The following is an 8,985-nucleotide window of genomic DNA, read 5'->3' on the forward strand; positions in this document are numbered from 1 at the left end:
TCTTATTATATAATACCATTCATAATAGAGACATACATTTCACCACGATGACCATAGGTAACATAACTTGAATCCTGAGTGAGTTGTGAACTCCTGCCTATGAGGGCGGTCCTTTGATTTGTATGGGTGAGCGTTGCCAGATTGCTGACTTAATAAGTCTACCATTTTGATGATTCGTTTGATTGAGGAGCTACGATCACAGCTACACAAAAAGGAATTAACTTATTCTTCGAGGTCGGGGTAAGTAGATAAATTGCTCCCTTAAGGGCTGATTCCGAACAATATGACGCCACACCCTCTCCTGACTCGAGAGGGATTTAGTCATAGTTGGACTTTGATCTATTGTTCATAAGAGGGATCAGTGGTTCTTAAGGAGTTAGATGTAACTACAGGGGCAAAATGGTAGTTTTGGCCCAGTTGTACTTACGAACAATTTGTGAAAGGTCATCGTACTGTTGATTGGTTAATCAAATGGACACGAAATATCTATGTGGTGCAAATAGTGCAGTTGTCGGTCTTTAGTGGAGTGCCCAACAATTAATGGATGATGAATAATTTAATTAAAGAGTTTGATTAATTATTCATGCACCATTGGAGCTTCAAGCTACAGGTCCATGAGATTCCCTTGGTAGATCAATAGGATTAAACGAGAATAAGTTTTTGGATTAATTTGAATTACTCAAATTAATAAAGGGATTTAATTATATATGATATAATTATTATAATGTATTTGATACATTATAGCATTTGTGAGAGGAAATATATATTTCAATAAGATTCAAATATTAATTATATGAATTGGATTCATAATTGTTAAATTTAATATAAATTTGATATATATTAAATGCCATATGAAACAGAAAAGAAACTATAGATTATATGTTATATTTAACATATAATTTAATATATATATATATATATATATATATACTATATGATATATATATATATACTATATGATAAGTTAGTTATTATATTTAAATATATATTAGTTGTTATTTTAATTTAAGTGAAGGACGAAGTTATAACTCCCCCCTCCTCTTTTCTCTCCACTCACGTAAGTGGATGGATGGTGTTATTTGTTTTTGGATAAGGGAGAGTCTCCTTGATCAAATGTGACAGAGTAGAAGACAAAAAAAAAAAAAAAAAAAAACGTTCTGTGAGAGTTGTTGTTCTTAAAGATCAATCACAATTCCTCATCCTGCTCTCTATTCTCAATCATTCCCCCATTCTGAAATAATTAGAGTCCACCACTCCTGGGTTTTCTACTTGAGAATACCAAGGTCTCATTCGTGGTAGTGTTTGTTTCTTGATCGAGGGAATCTTGAAGAAGGTCTTCAAAGGTAAGGGTTTATGAAATCCTAAGTTTCCTTTTAATTAAGGATGCTATAATTTATGTAAATGCATAATTTGTTCTTTCTTTTTGGTAAAAAATACTTTCTCTAAAAAATGGAAATTGGGACGATCCTACTTTCGCTCAAGGTTTTCTTCAATGTGATCCTTCAATTGGTATTACAGCCATGATTGTTGGTTTACTAATCCCAAATTCCATTTCTTATTGAATCAATTTTTACAGTAATGGTGGGTTTTAATGTTCTGCATTCTGTTCATGATTCATGCGAGAATGGTTTAATGATGAATGTGGTTTTGTTGATGGATGTTTTAGGATAGGATACTTAGTTTTAAAACTTTATTCTTTTACAAGTTTGGTTTGTAAATGCTCTTGTTTTGGGCATATTTATGCGATAGAGTCGATATTGAAAGAAATCAGACATAAGGATTTCAATGAGCAGCGGAATGATCGTAACAAATTTCATTCAAAATTGAACAGAAACAATTACAATCAAGGAACAGAAACTAACCGGTCATGCACAATACAAAATTACAGCATGCTTTACCAGATAAACAAGGGAAATATTATACATACCTTTGAAGACTCATCTTCAAACTCCTTCGATCATGAACGCTTGTTCAATCTCCAAGACTGCAACACATGAACGCTCGAACACAGCGATCGCAACACCACACGATCAATCAGCAACCACCACCAAACACCGTGAACACAACAAACGGCCTCCAAAAACCTCGATGCCAATCGAGTTGAGTAAGACTCCACTACAATAGCTACCTTGGTATTCTCGTCGTGAGAATCCAGAAGTGTGGCCTATGTGTGGACTTAGTTAAAGGAAGAGACCAGAGGAGTAACAATCGTGTAAACAATTGAGCAAGTAGGAGATGACAAGAGTCTATCGTATAGACAACTGCCCAATCGTTTAGAAGATGGCAAGCTATCGTATAGCAAAAGCCCCGCGATCGTTTAGAAGACGATCAACTGAGTAAACTGTCATGTAGTGTTACTCCACGATCGTTTAGTCTCTCTTCTGCTATCATTTAGTGAATCCTATTCACTTGATAGCAACACCGTGAATATTTGCCAAAAATAGAAACTCTTTCTGAAATCTACTAAATTTAGGAAAAAAAATTTCATTTTATCTCACGGTTACCATGAAACTACCAATAACCTCCCACTCAATTGATTATTAGAGAAAAAGATATAATTATCCAATAATTGATATTTTTATAAATATATGTGATAACAAACTTACCATAATATATTTATAACCTATAGTTTTAATATTTCATCTCATAAAACATATAAACCATAGTTCTTTTTCTATTTCATGGTACTTAATGTAAATATCATTTACATTAATCCTCCACTTGATGTATCTCATACATCACACCGATCATATCATATATATCGAAATTCCAATTGTCAATTTGAACATTTCAAATCAACACCAAGAACCAATTCTCAACTTGAATCCATTGAGCTACCAAGGGGACCTTATGGACTTGTAGCTTGAAGCTCCAACGGTACGTGAATAATTGACTAAACTCTTTAGACACGGGATCCACCATCTGTTAACTTCCAAGCACTCCACTAAAGACCGACAGCTGAACTCTCCTTACTACATATATATTTTGTGTCCATATCAACCAATCAATAGTGCGATAACCCTTCACAGAACGCTCCTAAATACAGTTAAGCCAATAACCGTTATGTCCCTGTAGTTACATCTAACTCCTTAAGTACCACTGATCCCTTTAATATACATAAGTCATAGTCCTACTATGACTGAGTCCTCTCTTCCAAAGAGAAGTTGTGGCCACTACGATCAAGACCCGGAATCAGCCCTTAAGCGAGCAATCTGCTTCAGAGAAGGAGTGAATTTCATCTTATGTAACTGAGTTCCCAACTCCCAGATCAGACAAATCCCCAAAAAGGTAGGCATGTTGAGTTGGAAATCTGGCCAGTCTCACCCATACTACTCAATGGACCGCCCTCAAATGCAGGAGTTCTCAAAATACTCAGGATTGAGGTCATGTCACCTATGGTCATTTAGGTGAAATGTAAGTCTCAAGTATCAACGACGTTATATAAAGAGACTTGTCATCTCGTGGTGTGGTCTTAAAAAAAACTCTCTGTATAGGACACCCCCGCTCGCATGTCTCCACATGAATGGTTCGGATCTACCATCTGTAGTAGTTTACAATACTTGCAAGCCTCTACAAAGCGGGCAATATCCGAAATGTCACTAGAATCAGGTGTCCCACCTTAATCCGTATACTATAGACCTTTTTAGGTTATCACTTAAGTCATGATTCACTTGTATATCTCATATACATGCTTAAGTTTAAATACAATAACCATGGAGCTTTGTTTATTGGATATGAGTAAATGCCAAATAAAATAACTCTTATTTTATTAAAAAAATGTGTACAGTTTACAAACTACGAGACTGGGAGAATTATGACACCAATCCCAACAGATATTTAATGTTTCGAATCACTTGTGTTATTTCATGTGAGCTTCAAAGAGGAAATTCAAACCACTACTTCAATGAGGAAGAAAGCATTTATGCAGAATCATGTAGCTTTTTGCAACACGATCATGTAGATTTTGCTAAACGATCGTATAGATTTGTTAAATGATTTTGTAGCATTTTCTAAACGATCATGCAGCTTATGCTACAAGATCGTGTGGGTTTTTCTACACGATTGTGTAGCTTTTGCTAGAAGATCTTGCAGCAAGTTTCTACAACTTTTATTACATTGTTTGCTACACGATCATTGCAGAGAGTTCCATAGTACGTGATTTGGTTTGAGTGGTTCAAGGCATGCTTCACTTGCTTTGAACTGGATGGCTCTTATTCTTGTAATAATTAGTTTTTAAATTCCTTTTACGTGTCCTATCCCGGTCCATTCCATGTTAGTATTAAATATACATATGATGTATGTTTTTTCTTATATGTCATATTGTATGTCATATTGTTTCAAAACCCACCATAGGTTATGCATCATTTTATATTATAAGTGTTATAATATATGTATATGCATTTAAATTATATAGCATGCACACGCACCATATAGTATAAATGTTATAGTATATATATGCATGCATTTATAGCATATCCATGCATCATTTATATTATAATTGCTATAATATGTGGTTGAATGAATGTATGGAAGTATGCTATAATATGATTCATTACCTTATTATATAATTGTTATCTATGTTAGTAATGAATTTAGATTGCATGAAGCATGACACTACCTTAGGTTAATTTATAAATGTTATGATTAACCGAAGTATGTCAAGCATGCAATGAATGTTTTAATTGTTCCTTTATTTATAATCGTTATAACTAAATGAAATTACAACTAAAATCAATAATTAAGAGTTGCATGCAAATCTTAGGTGATAACCATTTTTTAAAATTATTTTAGAACATGATTCAGATAGACATAAGATCATACTTCTAATAAGATTAAAATTATTAGTTTAATCTTTTTAATCGGTTTAACAAGATTAAATTGATTCTTAATAAAAGATTAAATATGTAACAAATGTGCTTATAAGGAACCTTTTGTCTATGGTGGGTTCTGTCTAGGCTGGGGTACTTAAGTTGACGGAAACGTCGCACCCCTACCTAGGAACCTACCTGAAAAGGTGAATTAGATAGATTTGTTACATGCATGCAAGTTTGATTAGAGTCTATTAAAGAGTTTAATGAGACTTGAATAAAAAAAATTTAATCATTAAAGACAAGTGTTGTTTTTTTAGCAAATTAAACACTCACCTAGTAAAAATCAATAGCAGAGTTTTTCCTAAGTTTATTAACCCTAGGTAAAACACTCAATGGGAGGAAAATGGGGTATATGATACTTCATTTTATCCTCTATACAGTTTTTCTTGTAAATTCACATCGTGAGATCTACACTCGGCCTTGAAGCACCATGGTTGTCCCCCTACTTGTGGCATTTGGGTAGGTCAATAACATGGTGAGTAGAGAGAGTGTTTATAGTAAGTGGGAGTGGGACGTGTGACAGCATCGCCTCATGGCACTGTGAGTGTTCCTCTAAAGGATGGCACTATTGCATGACGCTTTATTCAATCTCCAAAACTGGATAGAGTTGCTTTAGTTTCATGTTTCAACCGGTTTTTTTCCCTACGAATGGCTCATTGGAGCGGAACTCTATAACCTAAAATGAGGGGTTATACTTACAAGAATTATTAAGCAAGTTAATTGATTCTGAACCGAACAATGGTGACTGTTAGTCACAATAACAAGGTGTTGTTGCTGTCTAATGGTTGATAGTCTCATTTCAGTGAAGGGATACTTGATCACCCTACAGTGACTTTTGTCTCACCTCACCGAAACATCATTGCAAAATTAGATGTCACTTACGGTACATTAAAATTTTGCTTAAACTAATTGGTTATTTGATTGGGTTAATGAAAATTAAATTAATTGTAAATAGTTTGTTCCTTTTCATCAACTTGCTCGCCACGGATAAATTATTGGCAGAAAATTATACTAGTTGGAAAAACATTATCAATACAATACTAATCATCGATAATCTTCGTTTTGTCCTGATGGAGGATTGTCCTCCCATTCTAGCTCCCAATACTCCTCGAAATGTTCAGCAAGCTTACGAGCATTGGACACAGGAAAACGATAAGGCCCGAACGTATATCTTGGCAAGTCTTAACGAAGTCTTGGCCAAGAAGTATGAGCTCATGCTCACAGCTCGTGAGATCATGGAGTCCCTGAGAGGAATATTCGGACAACCGTCCAAATAGTTAAGGGATGACGCTATGAAACACATCTTCAATGCCCGTATGCAAGAAAGGGCATCTGTTCGAGAATATGTTCTTAACATGATGGTCCACTTGAACGTGGCAGAGATGAATGGGTCAAGCATCTATCAAGCCAATCAAATTAGCATCATTTTGGAATCTTTACTTGAAAGTTTCCTACATTTATGTAGCAATGCTGATTTGAACAGGATTGACTACAACCTGACCACTCTACTTAATGAGGTACAGATCTTTCAATCCTTGATAAAAAGAAAGGAACAGTAGGGTGAACTAAATGTTTCTTCATCTTTTAAGAAGTTACATAGAGGTTCAACATCTGGGACTAAGTCTGTACCTTCTTCTTCTAGCACCAAAAAGTGGAAGAAGAAGAAGGGTGGAAAGGGGAAAGCTAACCCTGTAGTTGCTACTCAAAGGGGCAAAAGACCGATCAAGACTTCAAAGGAAATATGATTTCATTGCAACCAAGATAGGCATTGGAAGAGGAACGGCCCCAAATACTTGGTAGAAAATAGAAGGCCAAGCAAGGTAAATATGATTTACTTGTATTGGAAACTTGCTTAGTGGAAAATGATGATTATGCCTAGATTATAGATTATGAGGCCACTAACCACGTTTGTTCATCATTTCAAGGAATTAGTTCCTAGCGGCAACTAGATGCTGGTAAGATGATAGTGCGGGTTGGAACTGGGTACGTCATCTCGGTTGTGACAATGGGAGGTCTCCGGTTGACTTTATAGAACAAATTTCTTATTTTAGAAAATGTATATGTAGTTCGTGATTTAAAAAGGAACCTTGTTTTTGTAAAGTATTTGCTTGAACGTTCTTATGCTATCAACTTTCTTGTAAATAAAGTGTTTATTTCTAAGAATGATGTTAATATTTGTTCTGCAAAACTGGAAAACAATCTTTATGTGCTAAGACTGTTAGCAACTAGCGCCCTCCATAACACAAAAAATGTTTAAGATTGCAGTAACTCAACATAGAAGGCTTAAAATTTCTCCTATAGAAAATGTCCAACTTTGGCATCTAATACTAGGACACATCATTCTCATTAGGATTGAGAGGTTGGTGAAAAATGGACTTCTAAGTGAGCTAAAAGAAAATTCTTTATCTGTCTGTGAGTTTTGCCTTGATGGCAAAATGACTAAAAGATCTTTTACTTGAAAGGGTCATAGGGCCAAAAAACCTCTAGAGTTAATACATTCAAACCTTTGTGGTCTGATGAATGTCAAAGCAAAGAGAGGTTATGAATATTTCATCAGCTTTACTGATGATTATTCAAGATATGGGTATGTTTATTTAATGCTATATAAGTCTGAATCTTTTGAAAAGTTCAAAGAATTCAAGGATGAAGTTGAAAATGCATTAAACACAATGATTAAAACATTTTGATCTAATCGAGGTGGAGAGTTCATGGATTTAACATTCTAGAACTATTTGATAGAACATAGAATAGTATCCCAAATCTCAGTACCTGGTACACCTCAGCAGAATGGCGTATCAAAAGGAGAAATCGAATCCTGTTGGACATGGTTCGGTTAATGATGAGTTACGCTTCCTTACCTAACTTTTTTGGGGTTATGCAGTAGAGACTACAGCATACATCATGAACTGCGTTTCATCCAAGAGTGTTGCTAGAACACCTTTGGAATTATGGAATGATTGTAAAGGTAGTTTATGCCATTTCATAATCTGTGGTTGCCTAGCACACGTGCTTGAGGCTAATCATAAAAAATTGGAACCACGTTCAAAATTGTGCCTATTTGTAGGCTACCCCAAAGGAATGATAGGTAGTTATTTCTTCGATCCTAAAGAAAACAAAGTATTTGTATCAACAAACGCTACATTTTTTGAAGAAGACAACATAAGGGAGCATAGGCCTCAAAGTAAGATTGTGTTGAATGAAATTTCCAAAGAAACTACTTAATTTTCAACAAAAGTTGTTGAAGAACCTAGTACCTCAACAAGAGTTGTTGAAATAGGATAATTCAATAGGTCAAATCCATTTCAAGTGTCGAGGGAACCTCAACGTAGTGAGAGGGTTGCAAACCCATCTGTTTGCTATATGGGTTTAACAGAAATCCAGCTATGGTAGCTGATGGTGAAATTGAGGATCAATTGTGTTAGAAGAAGGCAATGAAAGATATTGACAAAGATGAATGGATCAAAGTGATGGATCTCGAAATGGAGTCTATGTACTTCAATTCTGTATGGGATCTTGTAGATCAACTTGATGGGGTTGTAAATAGATCTACAAGAGGAAATAAGGTGCTGATGAGAAGGTGCAAACCTTCAAGGCTAGATTAGTGACAAAGGGTTATACCCATGTTGAAGGTGTTGACTATGAGGAGACTTTCTCACCTATTGCCATGCTAATCTATTAGAATCCTCCTATCCATTGCCTCATATTATGACTATGAGATTTGGAAGTTGGACGTCAAGACTGCCTTTACAAATAGCAATCTTGAGAAGACCATTTACATAGAGCAACCCGAGGTATTCATAACCCAAGGTCAAGAGCAAAAAGTTTGCAAGCTTAATCGGTCCATTTATGGACTGAAGTAAGCTTCTCGATCTTGGAACATAAGATTTGATACTACGACCAAATCTTATGGCTTTGATCAAAACATTGATGAGCCTCGTGTATACAAGAAGATCATTAATAGTTCAGTAATTTTTCTAATACTATATGTAGATGACATCTTACTCATTAGGAATGATGTAGGTTTACTGATTGAGGTTAAAAATTGGCTAGCGACAACATTCCAAATGAAATATTTGGGAGAGGCTCAGTTTGTTCTGAGTATTCAGATCTTTAG

The sequence above is a fragment of the Benincasa hispida genome, chromosome 5 (assembly GCF_027475165.1).
Source record: "Benincasa hispida cultivar pf3 chromosome 5, pf3_genome.v1.1, whole genome shotgun sequence".
NCBI classification, from domain to species: domain Eukaryota; kingdom Viridiplantae; phylum Streptophyta; class Magnoliopsida; order Cucurbitales; family Cucurbitaceae; genus Benincasa; species Benincasa hispida.